General features: G+C 30.8%; 1 long non-coding RNA gene across 1 annotated transcript; it reads right to left on the bottom strand.

Annotated features, from left to right (window-relative positions):
- Positions 1-16,656: 16,656 nt before the first annotated feature.
- LOC139905871 (uncharacterized) lies at positions 16,657-18,165 on the bottom strand. Its single transcript, XR_011780976.1, has 3 exons — positions 17,720-18,165; positions 17,581-17,662; positions 16,657-16,703 (listed from the first exon to the last, which is right to left on the bottom strand). It is a non-coding gene; the product is annotated as an uncharacterized lncRNA (long non-coding RNA).
- Between the last annotated feature and the right edge of the window lie 646 nt (positions 18,166-18,811).

Genomic DNA, 18,811 nt, shown 5'->3' with positions numbered 1-18,811 from the left:
TAATACCCTTCAAAAATTCGATTTGAATGAAATGATTACAATAACTAACGACATGATGAAATACTTTAAAGGTACGTTTGCATTGGGCCATACATAGGAAGAAAGTAGTTTTAAATTAAATCTTATTAATCTGATGGAATATTTGTTATTAAATACAGAATATTCCAACAGCTGGAGGGAACGGTATAAAATGCATATTATCTCTTAATTTTTGGCCTTTTCTTTATCTTTGCTGAGAGGTCAAGTCGTTACTGTTATTGTATCATGCAATCTTTTATACAAAAATAAGTTGGTAAAAAGGACAATCTTTTGACCAATTCTTCCCAACGTCGGAAATATTATTCAATAATGGTTAAGAAGTGTACATAGCTCAACAATAGCTATTTCTAATTTAACCAATCAACGGTTAGAACACTGATTAGTGGAATAGATGGATACATATCGCCACCTGACAACCAAATTTACTGTATATTTTTGCGTTAGTGTATTTATATGTATATTCTAATTGTAACTAGAGTAGGTTTGCCCGGGGTTGCCTGGTATATTAAGAAATAAAATTAACTCTGAACTCTTCTGGTTTTTTTTTAAAAAAGGAGATTAAAATGTTTAGAGCAAGGTTAATAGAAATAAAAGGTTATACCATAACGCGTGTACGACTGATGTTTGACTTCCACCACGCTTTTTAATATTGACGTCACAGTGTATGAGTGGTTGCGTGTTTTGTCAAAATCTGTGTTTCTTACCCAGCAGTTGGTACGATACATCAAATTGAAAATCCTAGCAGCCCAATTACATAATGGTCTGACCTTGGGTTGAGAGAAGAAAAAATATTCAAGTTGAACCAGAGTTCGCTCATCTTTCATATGATTGTCAAAAATCCTTTGTCCTATTCTCTCTTCATTATTTTTATTCTCTAAACATTATAATCTCCTTTAAAAAATGTGCAAAGATACATGCCAACATGCAACGACATTTTATATATAGAAGATAAAATTCAGTTATTTTTTCTCTCGGCATCAATAATTAGTAAAAGGGAACATTAATCCTAACTCTATTTTATCTAAGTCTGAACTTCGAATGAAATACTACTAAAGTTCTATTCTAATTTTAGTTTCGGATCTGGATGTGGCAGTTTTGAACTTTGATACATTAATCAATTTTCAATCTGGTTTATTACAGAAGCGCCTGTAGGATTTTATTATTAAAAGTTTCTTCTTAGAAATGACAAAAATAAAATTTTATAAATAATTTTAGAGTTAAAAATTTTAGGAGAGGTGGAATCTGCCCAAATGACCTTTTCTTACAAAACAAATTGACAGTTAATATATAATTTTCTAGTGGGGGGGGCTACAGCCGAAATGCATATCCGTGCATTCAACAAAGTATGGGGAAGGAAATAAATGATGGAAAGTACGTAACCCTACCAAAGATCCTTTTACAACTCAGCAACCTATTTATAGCTAAGGCTAGGCACGTTTGGTCAAATAAATTATTGTTTTGAGATTAAAAAAGGAAAACGGTTGTTGCCTCTCTTCTTTCTTCCTTTTTTATTCATTATTTATTAATTATTGTTGTGGTAAAATCTCACTCTAATAAAGACTATAGTTTGCCGCTTACTTTAGTGCAATATTGAATATAATTAATTTTATTAGTCAAATGCCTTAAAAAATTTGAAACCTCCGCCGAGATAGCAAATAATTGGATCTGCATCTATCCATTTTTCCATCTTCTCTATGCACAACACTCAGTGGATCTCATCTTCTTTAATAGAAGGATAATTCATTGTGCAGATGCCCCTTCATATCAATGATTTTGATACATACTTTTGACCACGTGAATCATTGCTTCTATGCTCAAAAATAAATTAATTCCGTTAAATCTTCTACGGTATAATCTTATACTGCTTTTAAAAACTAATGAGTTCCGTTAAAAGACAGAATAATCGATTTGAAGCCCAGATTACTAATGAGGAACAGAAAGAGTTCTCATCCTCAATCCACTTCTCCTTCCTTGCAATTCTAAAATCCATTTCTTCTTAAGTCAACTATGCTTCCTCGTCTCTTACTGTAACAAAAATATTTTATTGATAAGAATCCTTCAGCTTCCTTGATGAATATAACGCAGAAATAACTTATCTCAATCATAATTATATTTATAAGGTGGAGTTTGTGATGTATACTCTATATGGATAGTTACCTATATAAAATGGACCCTTGATTTCTTTATTACTTGTGTGCCTCTTTTGTCATTGGAAAACGAGTGGAAGATAATTCTAGACTCACGAAGATAATGTGCCTCTCCTTTCTCGATAATTTGTCTGCATTGCCAATGCATATTCTATTCTGCTAATAAGTATATTTATTTCTGTACAAAAATGTCTCATTACATTTTGTATATGTATAATACATATCACTAACAATTTGTTGAATCTATTTTTTTTAATTATATATTAATAACTTCTATATCGTATCATTTTTCATTTTAAATTTCTCTGATTCTATGCTTATAACTTCTATTAAAATTTATAATTAATATAATTGTTTTGTAAAAGTTGTAAAAATTGTAAAAGTATTTTTCTTAGATTTCCTCTATCTGGCTTCCGTCCTATCTCTTGGATAACATATTTGAGAATTTTTTCGTATTTTTGTCTCATCAAAAATACAAGTCCTGATTTTCATAATTGTAGGTCAAGTTGTATCTGGATTTACAAATAACGAAGAAGAACTGCCTGAATGGTCTCAAAGGGGGTTTCAGCTTCAAATGGTGTGCAAGGTGTTTGTGTAACATCCGTTTCTTAGAGTAAATATTTGGGTATGTTCCATGGATTCGAACATGTATATGTGCAACTTATTTCAGATAATTATAGGCCTTTTTAATGTTTTTGAACTATGATAAGAGGAAGCCGGATTTTGTTTCTATTAGTAATTAGTAAATTTATTTATGTTTAAAAATGTCTCATTGTATTTTGTTTATATATTATTTACATTAGTCCCTAATAATTTGTTGAATCCATTTGTAATATTTAATATTAATAACTTCTATGTCGTATTATTTGTCATCGTTATTTTCTTTGATTCTATTAAAATTTGTAATAAATATTTTTTTTTTTTTTACATTTTACCCATACATTTTTAACTCAATGTTATAAATATACGTTATAACATATAATACTTCAACTAACCAATTTACTAGTAATCTACTGCTACGGCTAAAGTGGTATTCCTAAGTTTTTGATTACTCATTTTATCTCAATGTTAATAGATATATAATATAAATATGAAAGATTTTTTGATGGGGTTCACGAAGTAAATCAAGTATTCCTGAGTCATTTTTGCTTAACTGTTGTAGTTTTACATGAAATATACAAGATTCTCACTTCTTTAGCAGTATCACGTGATATTCTATTCTCCAAAACCATAACTTTAATCAATAGTACTATATGTCTCGCTCCCGCGTTTTCCTCGCACTCACTCGATGCCCACCCGTATTGATAGGACTGGTCATATGAGTGAGTGCGAGGAGAAGACAAGAGTGAGATCTTTTGGTACTATTGATTAAAGTTTCTTTTTAAAAATCAGCTGCCTATTATGTTATGATTTTAGAGGATAGAGTATAACGTATTTCTCCTCTACCATAGTCTACTATATTTCAAATAACACTAAAGGAGACTAAACTTTTCAATATCATGAACATTTGATTTGCTACTTGAATCTCATTGAAATTCCTTCAATTTTGTCCCGTAAAGTCGAAAAATATATATGTTATACGTTCAAGAATCAAAAACTGATGATTATTACTTTATCCGTGGTAGTAGATTACATGTAAACGGATAAATTAAAGTATTATAACGTATATTTGTGATGGTAAGTTAAATGAGTTTGGATGAATTTAAAAAACAACAACAACTGAACTAGTATTAAAAATATTAATTATACATTTTAATAGAAGCTACACGCAGAAAGTCAGATAAATTAATAATGACAAATTATATTACAGGAGATGAGATCCACTGAGTGAGGCACAAAGAGGGGATATCTCTTGAACAGATAATGAAGTTGAAAGGAGGATCCTAGCGTGAGGCTTCGATATCCAAATAGAAAAATATGAACTAGGAAGGATAGATAGATGTAGATCCCATTTATTACGTATGGGAATTTTTTTAATAGTTCACTATTAATATTAATTATATTGCTAAATATAAATTTTTATTAGAGTAAGACGTTATCACAACAATGATTTGCCAAATTATGAGGAAAAAGGAAAAAAAGAGCATACGCAACAACAGCATTTCTTCTTTTCTAATTTCTAAATCTATGTTTTTCTTTACAAAATGGATCCTTACTCACGACAACCACATAATTTATAACATACTTTCAAGTATAATTGCCTGTTTTTTTTATCTCTATGGAAAATTAAATCACACTCCTAATAATTTGTTGATGACTTAAAGTCGATTCACTGATGGCATAAGGTCAAAAAAGCGGGTTATGATCTTTACTGAACCAACATTAATGAATAATGCAACAAAATCAAAAACAAAGTTGTGTTAGAAAGGGTCCACTGAGTGATATGAAATACCTAAATGAAAAAAATATGCGTGATTGGAATCATCATAAATATTATGAGGTTAATAGTAGCACATATTATGACAATGATATTAATGAAGTCTTGCAACCATTCTTTTAACATGAAGTTTATCACTAGCATCATGTCTTGCAAATGGTTGACAAAAATATTTCACCCTTAAATCTTAAGTTTGATACTCATATTTTCATAAGGTGCAAAGTTCAAGATGCAATTTAATGAACTTTTTTGTACAGGAAAGTGCCATGTTAGTGTTTGACATATTTCATATTGTGATCTTTATTGCAAAATCTCAATCTCTTAAAAATATTCCCTATTCATTCGGGGCCGGACTTAGAGCACTACAACCACTGCTGCCTCAGTTGGCACTGCCTTGAAATAGGCCCGTGTAAATATTGAAAAGGCCTTGTATTTTAAGGAAAACACATTTCCTAAGAATAAGGGTATTTGATAGGAATGAGAAAGTGTTTTCTAAAATAAGGCCATAAGCATGATTCAAAATTATTTTATGGACTATTTTGATGTTTTTGTAGGTAACTACCTCTTTCGGACGTCCACTGCGTTGGATCTTTTCTGATTTTTTCCCAACATAGTGTCCATGCAATTCTACACATTTCTGCTAGCGATTATAACCCGTCCTGTTCATGACGTCGCTAGGAGAATTGTGTAGAGTTAAAAGGGAAATATTTTTTTTTTTTTTTTCACAAAGCACTCACATCAACTCACTCAGACGACTTTTACTGCGCGTCCAAAATGGATGAAACTCTGGTGAGTAATAGTCAACAGATACTATATAGATGTGACTGGCTTTTAATTATGATTGCCATCTACACGTTGAGGTCGGAAACTTACACTCGTACAAATCCAGACTCATTTTGTTTGAAAAAAAATCCTACCTTTTCAATAGAAAGGTTACGAGAATTCATTCTAACATACGAGTACAAGGGTCAAATAATGCATTCATACTTCATCTCAGTGACCATCATCATACGGGCAATAAACGTTTGTGTTATTATGCCACAAGGACATCACGGAAGATAAACTGCCAATTATTATTACTTGATGTTTATCAAAGATAGTTTATTATTTACGTCTTTATAATTATATTTTTTTTCTCAAGGAAATGCAGAACGTCCGTTGTAAAATAATTTGCAAGGATGATTGTATATAAGAGTACAAGTTCATATGGTGTACTCGATGAAAATCAAAAAGGAGGGATTAACCACAAATGAACTCCTTTTGAAATTAACTAAAAATAACATAGTACAATATCCCGATTATTTCATGAAACTAAAAGCCGTTCTCATTTTGATGCGTTAAAATAATGATTAAAATAACACTTTGACATTATATTTTATGGATATATAGATAAATATTCTTTCAAGTCACGAACTCTTCTATCAAAAAAAAAAAATATATATATAAATGTTATATTTTTAATCCTTAATATTCTTGGGACGACCCAAATAAAAATATTTTCTTGAACACTTTCAAACATTTAAACTAAGCATTTGGATTCAATGTATTTGCACATAATTGTAATATATTCTACACCGCTTCTTAGGTAGAGGTTTATTGGGCTTCAACTAAAGTTGGGCTACGCGGTTGTCGGATTTCGGACCAGCTTCTGGACCGAAATATGAGAATATATACAATAAAAGTATTCTAATATGTACTCATGAGAGCTAAATATATTTAAAACATCAGAATGTAATAACTAATTGATGAAGTCAAATATCCCACAACAGGGGCGTCCGCAGGATATTTAAATCTTTTTAACTCTCCTGAATAGTTTGGCGAATGACGATATTTTTGTTTAAGAAAAGAAATCCCTAAAAAAAATATTTTTTACCATTTAATTTTTTTTCTGATCGAAAAAATTATTCTTATACAGACAAAAATTTCTTCATTGGGGTTGACGTCATCAATCAGTTGTAAATAAATTATTTTACATTATAATTAAATGTCGGGCTGGAAGGTTAGGACCATAGACTTATTGGATTTGGCAAAATGAGGTTCGGACGGTGGGATTTCGGCCTTGGTCCTAGACCATATCCACCTCTATTCTAATGTATATTCCATAAATGATCTGTGAATATAAACTTGAGGAAATATTTTTCTACGTGTTCTACATGAGCCGTCGTAAAACTCCCTCGTTCCTTTCTATAACTTAATAAACAGAAGACGGGATTTCTGTGAAAAAAGACAAATAATTCTAATACTATCGAATACACATTAAAAATATTGGCATTTCTGAAATAAGGAGAAAAATCTCCAAATGTTAATTATCCCCTACAAATCTAAAAAATAAATAAAATGGAATACTATAACAATATCTACTGAATATGCAAACTTACTTCCGTAAATGGAAAGAGACGATTTTATCTAGTGGTACACATTTTATTTTTTTCAATTTTTCAAGAGTACAATTTAAACAAGAGGTATTGTGAGGACATTTATTTAAGAAACTCATCTGGAAATAGTGTTTGGCATAACTTTTATTCAATATGTGAGCTCTCAGCTCTAATAATTCCCTCAATACGAGATCTTAATTCTTTGCAGACCTTGAATATGTAGTTAGCCTCGTTGGTACACTCCTTCTTGATGGAAGTCTCTAGAGATCGAACATTCCTGTGAGGATTAGCACACACTCTCTCTTCCAGACGTACCAAGATGGAGTAGTCCAAGGAGTTTGTGTCTGTTGTGGAGGGAGGGCACATGTAGAGGCCCCAAAAGTCCGAAAAGTTGTCTTACAGGAAGGCCTGGGTCCTAGCGGCGCAATGACACGGAGCTCTGTCTTGAGTGAAATAAAGTTGTTCCCAAACTTTTCTTTGGCCCAAGGTAGTATTTTCTTATTCAGAAGTTCAATCTAAGTATCTGGTTTGAACCGCTTCTTCATCTCCACAAAAATGGGAGGGCAAACTTAAGAGCAGCCAAGACTATGGTTCAGGCTGTATTTTTTATTCTGAAGACATGTCTCACTGAAGCGGAGACATTGTTTGTTTGTTCCGTTGTGATGTTGCGTCTTGTTCTGCTTATTCACAGTGGCATCACCGGGAAAATGCTTTTATTAAAAAGCTGATTCGTTTTTAAAATTTATCAAACTTAGGACTTTAATTTTTGTGAAGATGTCAGACTACTTTATTGATCCGGGATGGACAGCATGTCATCTTGATTATGAAAAATGGCAAATATGTAAATTATGTTCGGAACATCAAATCTCAAGGAGAGAGAAAAATATAAAAACCATCAAAAAAGTTAGTTCAAATCAGACTTATCCTTAAAAGTCCAAAAAAAAATCTCTAATACTGACTCCTTAAAATATATAATAGACGTAGATGGCTTCTAATAACCTTTAGGAGTGTATTTTAATCTTTTTTTGTAAGAAATTTCGAAAAACAATATCCACATATAAAATTAATTATTCTATGTATATTCAGAAAGAAATTCATCTTTACTTGCTGCTGTCGATTTTCTGCAAATTGATTTGTAAGACTTCATAAATGTTATTGTTACAATATTAAATTACAAATTTGATAATAGTTTCCGTGTCATTGCAAATATCATCGCTACGAAAATGTTGTAATTATATTTAAATTTATATATATTTACTTTATTAGGGATTTTTAAATCAATTTACACCGAAGTTAAGAGATGATTATTCTTTTAGAGGGAGATGTTAACAAACCCAGGACTTATTATACAATGAACAAAAAAGAAGACAGAGCACACGCAACAGCTGTTTTTCTTTTTCTAATCGCTATACTTCGATTTTTCTTTACATACATCCCTTCTTTACTTATTATTGTTTATGTACTAGGGATACCATTGAAACAATGGCTTATTACCAACTTTTTTCTATGCAGTACTTCTTACGTGTGTTTTTTTTTAAATTTATACACTCCTTGTATAAATCTCAAAAGCCCTTGATGCATTTCGATATTCTATTATTAGATGGATGAATAATTGCATGTAGGTAGGGTTTGATGGGTTGATTCAGAGAGAGGATAGGAGTCTGTGATATGGATCTACTTTTTATAGGTTTTAATTATATAATAGATTCTTTTAAAATAGAAAAGAGGAAAAAAAGAAGACTCTTTCAATGAGTCAAGTCAATTCAAAAGTAACGATTTTTTCCACTTACTTAAATGTTCTAAGAAGATTACGTTTCTCTAATGTTTTGTTCATTCTTCTAGCTACATAATATGTGTGGACTAGGTTTTCTGTCTCGGGATCACGGGATTTATTTGAGTTTTACAGCTAGAGTAAATTCCCGGAAGTTATTTATTTTCCTAGGGAATCCGGCATTTAATTATTTCATAATATAATCTTTATTTAACCTCTTATATATAATTGATAAAATTAAAGGTTGATACATATTAACTAAAGGATGACTTGCTGTAATTATTAAGTTTTAACAATTTATACTTCGCAAATGATACTGAATAAAGTACCAAAATTTTTCAAATAATATAACTTTAATGCCAAAAAAGGCCCTGTAACCCTCAAGATTTAAAATTTATTCCTCTTTCTGAAAATATGTTGCACATCATCTAAATTTCAGTGTAGTTCTTATTTACAATTGGGATACAGATATTTTAAAGGATGCTAATATTGGAAAATTTGTTTACCGGTATCTTGCTTAAAGACAAATTGCCGGGTAAATGAGAAACCCTAGTGTATAGATTGTACACAAGATTTACTCTTTTTTTTTTTTTTTAATCAATAGACAATCAAATTCTTTGCAAGCACAAATATATCATTTTTTCTACTCTTTAAGAAATCAGTGGATTTGACAAAATATGCCTACTTTTATATGGATTGTCAGAGGAGTTATGCAACGTGTAACTTCCACTGTTAGCACTCTGCACAAGATGTTCCTCTTAAGTACTAGGCAAATAATCTTTGATTAGGTAAAAAAGGATAATGAAAGGCGACTTAAAAGCATTCTTGAATTAATGAGTAAAACCTTAGAAAAGAGATATTTCATTTCTGTAGCAGTTCGTATTATATAAGAGAGCGCTTTTCTACGGGTTGTGTCAAGATTATTATGTAATCATTCATCCATATGAATGATTAATACGTAGATATCTTCTTTTCCTATTCTGATCATCCCTCACTAATGTGATCTTTAATTTGTCTCTTTTTTCAAAAAGACACTGAAGACTCAATTTAGTAGGTAATTCTTCCATACTGATGGAGTATTATTCATTCTTTTGACTGAAAGTAATTGTTTAGAGCTTAGCAATGAGCTGATACGAGCTTAACCAATCAATTTTCAGAACAATATTATAGGTACGGCAAGAAAAAAGCTATAAAACAAAGTGACCAAACGTATATGTACATATGTTTGAAAAAATTTCCTTATCGATAATATAACATTTCCACATAAGATGTCACTTTTGATTTACAACAGATGACTTATAATTTTTCTTCGTGATATATACAATTTCGTCTTCTTTTTACAGAATTCATATTGTTAATGTACAATGGGGCATACACATTGTTTACATAACACTTGGGCTGAAAAGTCCCGGGCTTAACAAAGATAAACTTTTTTTTCGTTCAAAATTGGTGTGTTTTTTTTGCTTTAAGAAGTGGAGTCCCCATAACACTTTTGAAGTCATTGTTTAGCATGAACGGTATTTTTCCCAATCAAGAAACAGTTTGAAATTAAAATAAAGAATTGTTTTGTGATCCAGTGATTTGGAAATGAAAAAAGTAGCGTCAAACATAGTACCAGGACTGTTTGCAAGATTATATATATGTATATTCTTTCTTTTTCTTTTTTAAAGAAGATGCAAAAGAAAATTTTTAAGCAAAAAAATTTCAAAAATCCATAGCTATTCACAGAAAACTCAATTGTTCGGAAAAAGATAATTAAAAATGCACAGCTATTCACAGAAAACTAATTTTCTTGGGAAAAAATTTCAAATATTATTATTTTTTTTAATTCCAAAAGTCCATAGCTGTTCAATGAAAATTAAATTTCTTGCCGAAAAATAATAAAAAATTCTACTTAAAAAAAAAAAAAAAAAAATTTTGGGGAAAAAATTTCAAATATCAATTTTTTGCTCTAATGCATAATTTGCCTCAAATGACGAAAAAAAATTATAGTAAAAGAAAAAAATCCTTAATTGTTGGGAGGGTTGGGCTATAGCTCCTCCAGCCACCCCCTCCCCCTCCCCTGTGGACACCTCTGATAACTCACTAAAAATCATATTGTCATAAACTTTGACAGGTGTATTTTCAATGTTGGTAAAAAAAAATGAAAATGAGATGAATTTAAAAAAAAAAAATAGTTCCATCCATGTACGAAGCCCGTGACTTTTCAGGACATGTGTTTTTAATTGTTTGTTTATATACCCCAAGATATGGCGCCACCTTGCAGATTATAAGTTATTGCGACAACTTAGTACATCTGCACCCCCTGACGGATACTTTGTTTTAAAAAAAATTGATGTAGCAGAAATTTTTATTTATTTATTTTCTAAAAAAGGGACCATTCCCTCAAATTATTTAAAAAAATAAAGCGCCCCCCTCCCAAAAAAATAATAATAATATATATTCAGGGATGGGTAGCAAAACGTGGACTGTTAATTATTGTTAAATTTGACCCTCAATCCAAAAATATGAAGGATTCTAATTCTAATTTTTTGACACTCCTGTAAAATTTGATTTTAGTCTGATAAATTGTTTTGCCAGACAAGGGTAGCTTTGATGTTCTTTTTAATTTGCTCATGCCCTATTATAAGATTGACTTTCTGGAGGTTCTGTTATTAGTCATATATAAATATATATATATATTTTTAGGGGGGGCCTTGGTTCTGTTATTAGTCATATGAGTAGTCATATATAAATATATATATTTGCCTTGGTTTTGATTTTTTTTGAAAAAAACTTCAAAAATCTATAGTTACTCACAGAAAATTAAATTTTTTTGAATAAAAGATTGAACATTTAAATATTTTACTCTGCTTCATAATTTTCCCGAATGACGAAAAAATGTTCTGGTAAAAAACCAAAATTTATTAATTGAAAAATTCATTTTCTAAAATCCATACCTAAATTAAATTTTACGAAAAAATATTGAAATACACTTTTTGCTCTACATGCATAATTTGCCCGAATGTCGGAAAAAAATTATAGTAAAAAGGAAAAAAAAAGAGTAATTTGAAGGGGGCCTATAGCCCCTCCAGCTCACCCCTGGAAGTTCATGGTACCTAAGTGTCCTTACTGGACAAAAGAGTATTCTATAAGCCAACTAAATTTAAACATAAATGATAAAAGGGTTAACGTTTCGCCTCTTGATTTATAGCATTGTCCGGTAAGAGTAGTAAAAAAAAGAAGTAGTCGTTCAATTTAGACTATATTATGTTGTCAGCTATCAATTTTTCTATATCTCTACACGATCAGTGTTCTGAACGTTGATTGGTTGAATTCCAATTAGTTCTTGTCCAGCTATGAACAGTTACAGGCAGTTACTTAATAATATTGTACTTTTTTTACGTTTATTTTTGGAGGAAAGTTTGTGAGATACAATAGAGGTAAGAACGTGCAGTATAACGCCATTTTCTTGCTAATCCTTTTTGTATTTGTTGAAATCTTTCATAACGATCATCATCAGGAGGAGGATTTGAATATTTTAGTGAATTATAAACAAACTGTTTTAATCGTATAATTAACAGAATATATACAGAGACTTGTACAACACAAGGAAAGAAAGTTGTTTAAGAAATTACGTAATATAAAATTGAAGGGGAGTGTGTACAATGTATGTACATAGCCATCAGCAACAGAAATAACCATTTAAAACCTTTTTCAAACAAAAAAGTAATTCATCAAATAACTTAATTAAGCTATGTGAAACCGAGTGGACATGATGGGGCTATTTACTAGGTTTTCTCTCTCGGTATCCCGCTTTGCCGAAATTTTTCGAGGTTTCATACCGAAGGAATATTACCAGAAAATGTCTCATTTAATTATTTCATGATATCAGTTTCATTTAATTTATTAAATTAAACGTTAAATACATATTGATGAATCATATTTTGAATAAATATGTTTTTTTAAAGCAGAATGTGATTTGACATTTCAGATGTTTTATATATTTATAAAAAATATTTACATGGACTTTAGTGATGTGCTTGGTGTTCACTTTACGCAGGCGGGTCAGATTGCGATTCTTACAATAAAACAACATCTAGTTCTACCAGAGAATTGGCTTGTTCAACACTTTTTTTTTTGCTATGGGGGAGATCGGGTTGCAGAATGCAAAAAAGACGACAGTAATTATAACCTGAGCACTATTAGTGATTATCATGAAAATGAGAATTGAGAAAATATGGGTAAGGGTGTCTTAAAATTGAATATTTCTTTTTAAACTAACTACAGAATTACTTAAATTTCATAGTATTTACTAACAGGATACACATATTTAAAGGGATCCCATAATTCGAAAAATGGTTTCCGGGAATCCTGCTCAAAGACAACTTCCCGGGAAATAAGAGATCCTACTATGTACGGATGAGTGTTTTGCCTCATTTAAGGATAGGATACACTATTTTTGAATGTACATTTTTGATAAGAAGGAGTGCTTTAGGGTTTATGTACACTTGAATGACTCAACCTCTTGTAGAACAGGAAATTAACTGCAGACCCCTTTTATATCTCTAATTTTTTGTAAATGTTACTATTTTTATAATAATAAATAGTACTTGATGTCTAACCCTTCTTTGAATCTTGTACGTCTTCCAAAGTGAAACAAAAAGTCTTTAAAATGGAGAAAACTTTCTAATCCGCCATTTTTAATTTTACATAAATAAGACACACTCACAAAACCTGTTCTTTTTTTTTCTTTTCTTTTTTTCATATTTAACAACTTATGTTTTCCATCATCATTTTTGTATTATGCTCAATAATAAAAATAATAATTATTTTATGCTTCTATATGTTTTCATAAATAATCTGTATCCAAGAAGCCAAAAAAATATGCGATTCGACGCAATTTAGTATGTTGACTTTAAGGGCCTCTAATACAAGGTTGAATATTACCTACTATCATTTTGTTTATTTTCTGAATAGATTATAATAAATCATTGACTCTGAATATGGATGCAAAAACAGGCAACGTGTTATGCTTAGTATGTTCAAACTATCCATTTTTTGAATGGTTACAGTCTTTAAAGTATATATAAAATAGAACTGCATACTTAACGACTGGTGTGGCTGAAAATCCAGAATAGTTTAACTTATCAAATACTTAACAAAGAGCTATTACATATGTATATATTGGTGTACGGTAATTTTGTATAAAACATTCGTATAAGGGCAATTTGTATTTAACATTTCAATTTAAGGACATTTCGTATAAATTTATGAGGAAACTTAATGGATTTTATGAATCCTTATTTTTAACCCCGAATGTTGGGGGCGTTTTTGGGTACCGGCATAACTACTAAGAGCCCCTCACAACCCCCCCATTGTACGTCGAATTTAGGGGGTATTTTCGTGAACTTTAAAAGACTATTAAGAGCCCCTCCCAACCTCCCAAATGTACCTCGAATGTTTGGTGGTGTTTTCGGGTTCTTATTGGCTTAAAATTATAATCTGCTATATGTTCTTCCTATATCTTCGGGGTACAATTGGTGGATGGGGGGGTCTCTTAGTAGTTTCTTCAAGTATTGGCGGTTGGTTCTATCCTGTGTGGGCACCTAACAGTACCCAAAAACATCCCCAACATTCAAGGTACTATTGGGGGGGGATTATAAGGGACTCTTAGTAGTTTCTTCAAATATCGACGGTGGGTTGCATCCTGTTTTGGGACCTGGCAGTACCAGAAAACGTCCCTAACATTCGGGGTACATTTAGGGAATTGCCACTCTTAGTAGTTTCTTCAAGTATCAACAGTGGTTTGCATCCCGTTTTGGGATCTGGTGGTACCTGAAAACACCCCCAACATTAGGGGTACGATTGGGCGATATAAGGATCACGTAGTAGTTTCTTCAAGTATCAGCGTTGGGTTGCATTCCGTTTTGGGATCCGGCGGTACCCAAAACACCTCCAACATTCGCTTTAGGAGGGGGGTTATAAGGGGCTCTTAGTATTATTGCTGGTACTCGAAAACACTCCCAACATTCTTAGTATAAAATGACAATTCATGAAGTATATGCCCCGTTTTCTCATAAATTTATGCCAAAATGTTTTATACGAACTCTCCTTATACGAAGTTACCTAATACCGTATATATTCTATGTGCGTGTCCTTTATGGTTGCCAACACCGTTGAACCTAAGATGTTAAAATTTTGCATGAGTGCCTCTTTTGAACTTGGTCAGGCTAAGACGGGGTCATATTTTTCAATTTTTTATCTTTTTTTCATCAAACGTTAATTTTCAACTTTTAAGAAGAAATGCCACATTACAATTCAATTTTCGACACTTTAAATACCATATATTATGTTCAATTTACGATACATTTTATAACATAACTTTTGTAATATTTGCAAAAGTGATCAATTTATCGAGGGTAATTTTTTTGACGAAATTATTCCCCATATTTTGTTTTGCATGAACGAAAAAAAAAGAAGTAAGTTTGTGTTTCTATTTACAATGCCAATAAATGCTTTTCAGTACTTGTTTGCTGTTCGTCGACGCCTAATAACTCCGCGCTATGCGTGGATCATCATATTTTCCTAAGTTTTTTATCTTATTTTGCTCACTAAGAAAATTTTAGAAGAATTTTTTTTTTAATATTGTTTATAGGTTATAAAAATGTCTATCAAAACTATTTTATGAAAAATAAATAAAAATGTATTCTGCGTATCTTTATTCACTAAGTAAAGAGTGTTTGCTTTATTCATAATTTCATCGAGATGTGAGACCTAGGATGACCTTGTAGAACAATGTAGTTTAGCATAGGTAATTTTCATTCCATAAGACACCTTTTCCGCACTACCCTTGATTGCAATTCGAAAAAAAGAGGAAATAAAAGGGCTCTAATGTACACGTTCTTTTAAATACGTGTTTAAAACAGTCTAGATTGATCCAATTGCCTCTGTACCAGAATTTAGTCGTAGAGACTTGTAATAAGTGAACTTTCTTTACATAATTGGTTACAAGTAGAGGATGTGAGTATTACTTATTTGAACTTTTGTCAAAGGAGAAATGACTCAAATATCATCATCATCTAAATATAATTATTAATTAATTAATTATTGTTTATTCTCTTACTCTGGAAAATAAGGATTTACTCTCTTTACCATCACCATAACTCCATTAATCTCTATACCTAGATGACTCATCTGACACAAACTAGATTTAATCAATGTGATTCAGACAGCGATGTGTTAAAAATAGAACGAAAAAAAGCAAAAAAGGTGTACTCACATTAGTATGTATATATATACGCAAAATGAACTATGAGGCGAGAGAAAGTTTGCCACGTTGTTAAGGGATGCAATTGAAGAATTAAGTCTCTTTTCATAGTATAAAGTATCACACTGCTCTTTCCTCAAAATATTATTGCAGTTAATGATTCATGAAACCAAAATGTCTTGTTACCCGGACATGACCTCTTTTTACATTTTGTCCTGGGATTTTTTATTTATAAATTCATTAAATGTCACTTTTTCTTGTTAAAAATAGACTTAAATAGTAAATAAAACTTACATTCAGGAAATACATAACCCTAAATAATCTTTTGTCAAATTTTTTTCCAAAACTTTCTAAATATTAATCCGAATTTCCCAAAGGCATTTAACCACTTTCTTGTATAGCGATTAGAAAAGGAAACACAAATGATGTTATTTGTAAATGAGTAAGTCGTGTATTTGTTAACATTTAAAAATCAATAATAAAGTAAATAAATATGATTCTAATATTTTCCCTGCACTAATGTTATTTTAAATGTAGAAGGTTCTCCTCTTTATAGGAGTAATTTAATTTTCTCCCACCAAAATCCTATAATAGGCAGCTGATATTAACTTAAGTCTTGACAATGTTACTAGCACAAGGTTAGGTAACAGTAAAATGGCTGGGCAAGCACAACCGATTTATTAAATAAATATATCTACCTTTCTAGTTCTGGTGACGTCTTTGGGCCGAGTCTTGGTTATTCATACTACATAAATTTAAATAAATTATATCATTATCTGAGAAGTTAATTATTCGATATTTCAGATGCTATATTTTACTAAATATAATCCCAAAAGTAAGTTTTTTAAATTTAATAAATTATTATCAAGCACTAAGGATTAAAATGATGAGCACAAATTCTGGTTTCATCAGAATAAACAATATTATCATGTTTTTTTCATTAATTGTTTATATTACTTGACTTTTTCGGATTAAAAATAGATCTTAGTATAGTATCAGGGGCGTCCACAGCTTGTTTTTTTGTAAATTTTTGAAGAAAAAAAAATCCAAAATTAAAATTTTGGGAACAAACTTCTAAAATAATATGTATATATTAATATAAATTTTTGCATTTAAAAAAAAAAAAAAATTCTTAGAATTTTTTTTCAAAAATCCATAGATATACAGAAAACTATATTTGTTTGGGAAAAAAATTTCAAAATCCACAGCTAATTGGAAAAAATTTCAAAAATCCATAGCCAGTATTACAAAAAAATAATAATTTTTTTTTGAATAAAATTTCAAAAGTTAAATTTAAAATACTAAATTTTATGTAATTTTTTTCCAAAGTACATAGCTTGAAATATTTTTTTTTTGCTCTGCTCCCTAATTTGCCCGAATGATGAATCAAATTCTAGTAACAAGCAAATTCATTAATTTCTTGGGGAGAATAGAGCCCCACCAGACACTTACTACGGACGCTTCTGAATATATGGTCACATTGTGCAATTGAATTAACTTCATCCTGATATCAAGGGTGAGCAGAAGTTTGATCTCAACTAATATATCATCATTTGAAAGATCTACTTAAGTGCATTTAAAGGAGTATTTAAATCGGTCCTGTTCCTAGTATGGGATCTTACTTTTAGAATCTGTTACATCACTTCAAAGTCTTTAATGGTTTAGATATCGAGACGAAGCCACGATTAATCACATGAAACAAATCTGTAATGATAATACAATGTTGTAGTCCTGACTATTTATAATAACATCAACTCTTACTTCCTTCAATCTAAAAGGATGTTTCATTAAGGAAATTAGGACATTTCAATAAGTGACCTTAGATACATACAATTTGAGTACTCTGTGAGTTAATAAAATTTCACTAAATCGAGTAAAACAAATGTTCTTATGCAATATATATGGAAAAACGTCAAGGGGTGCACTGTATAACGTATATAGTGCTTCCTGGTTCAAATACCAGTACAATATATTCTCCACGAAGGTGAATGCTTCTTCATTTGACTGAAATCTTTACAGTCCACTGTTTTGACTGTATTTTTGTATGGGCATTTAATAGTGTATCGAAGTGTCATCTACAGTAATTAACGCGCTCCAAACCCTGTGTTTATTGCGCCTCAACTACCCCAACAGAGCGAGACTTGATTTTGTCCATTTTCAAATAAACACTCACATCAACTCACTCAAACAACTGTTACATAACAACTGCGTGTCAAAAAAACCCTGAAACTTTTGGTGAGTAAGTATCAACAGATGTGACTAGCTTCCATCTTCACGTTGAGGTTGCAAACATTTCAGACTACCCTCATAAAAAAGGGAGTATGATATATTATATAAATTGAATGAAATCTTGCTTTCGTTTAGTTCAACTTATATTAAAAAAGAAAAAAGGGAAGTACTTTATATAAAATATAACAAAATAAATGTGACTTTAGATGAGGCTTTGCAATTCTTGAGGAGAGAACGTATTGAGTGCAGTGATGTGCTGCGAGCAGAATTTTGCTGGATTAGTACTTTCGAGTTTCTAAAAAAAAAAAAAAAAAACGACACTTTTTGATCACTAAAAAATCGTTAATCAAAAATCATTTTTTTAAAAGAGTTATTGAAACAATGGATACACTTTTTGAAACCTTGATCAGAATCACAGCTGCTTTTCGATCAAGCATTTTTTTTTTTTTTTTTTTGGAGGCCCAGACAACTTTTTTTTTTTGGACATATTCATAGACTGATAGCTATAAAGTATTATTGTTTATAAAATAATTTGAAGTGACTTCATTGATGTATACTAAGTAACGTTCGATTGAAGTCGTGCTGATGACTACAGAAACTTTTATATTTATGCTGCATAGACTA

Source organism: Lepeophtheirus salmonis, chromosome 6 (genome assembly GCF_016086655.4).
Source record: "Lepeophtheirus salmonis chromosome 6, UVic_Lsal_1.4, whole genome shotgun sequence".
Taxonomy (NCBI): domain Eukaryota; kingdom Metazoa; phylum Arthropoda; class Copepoda; order Siphonostomatoida; family Caligidae; genus Lepeophtheirus; species Lepeophtheirus salmonis.
The sequence above is the reverse complement of the archived record's forward strand: the minus strand, read 5'-3'. Positions and strand labels throughout refer to the sequence as shown.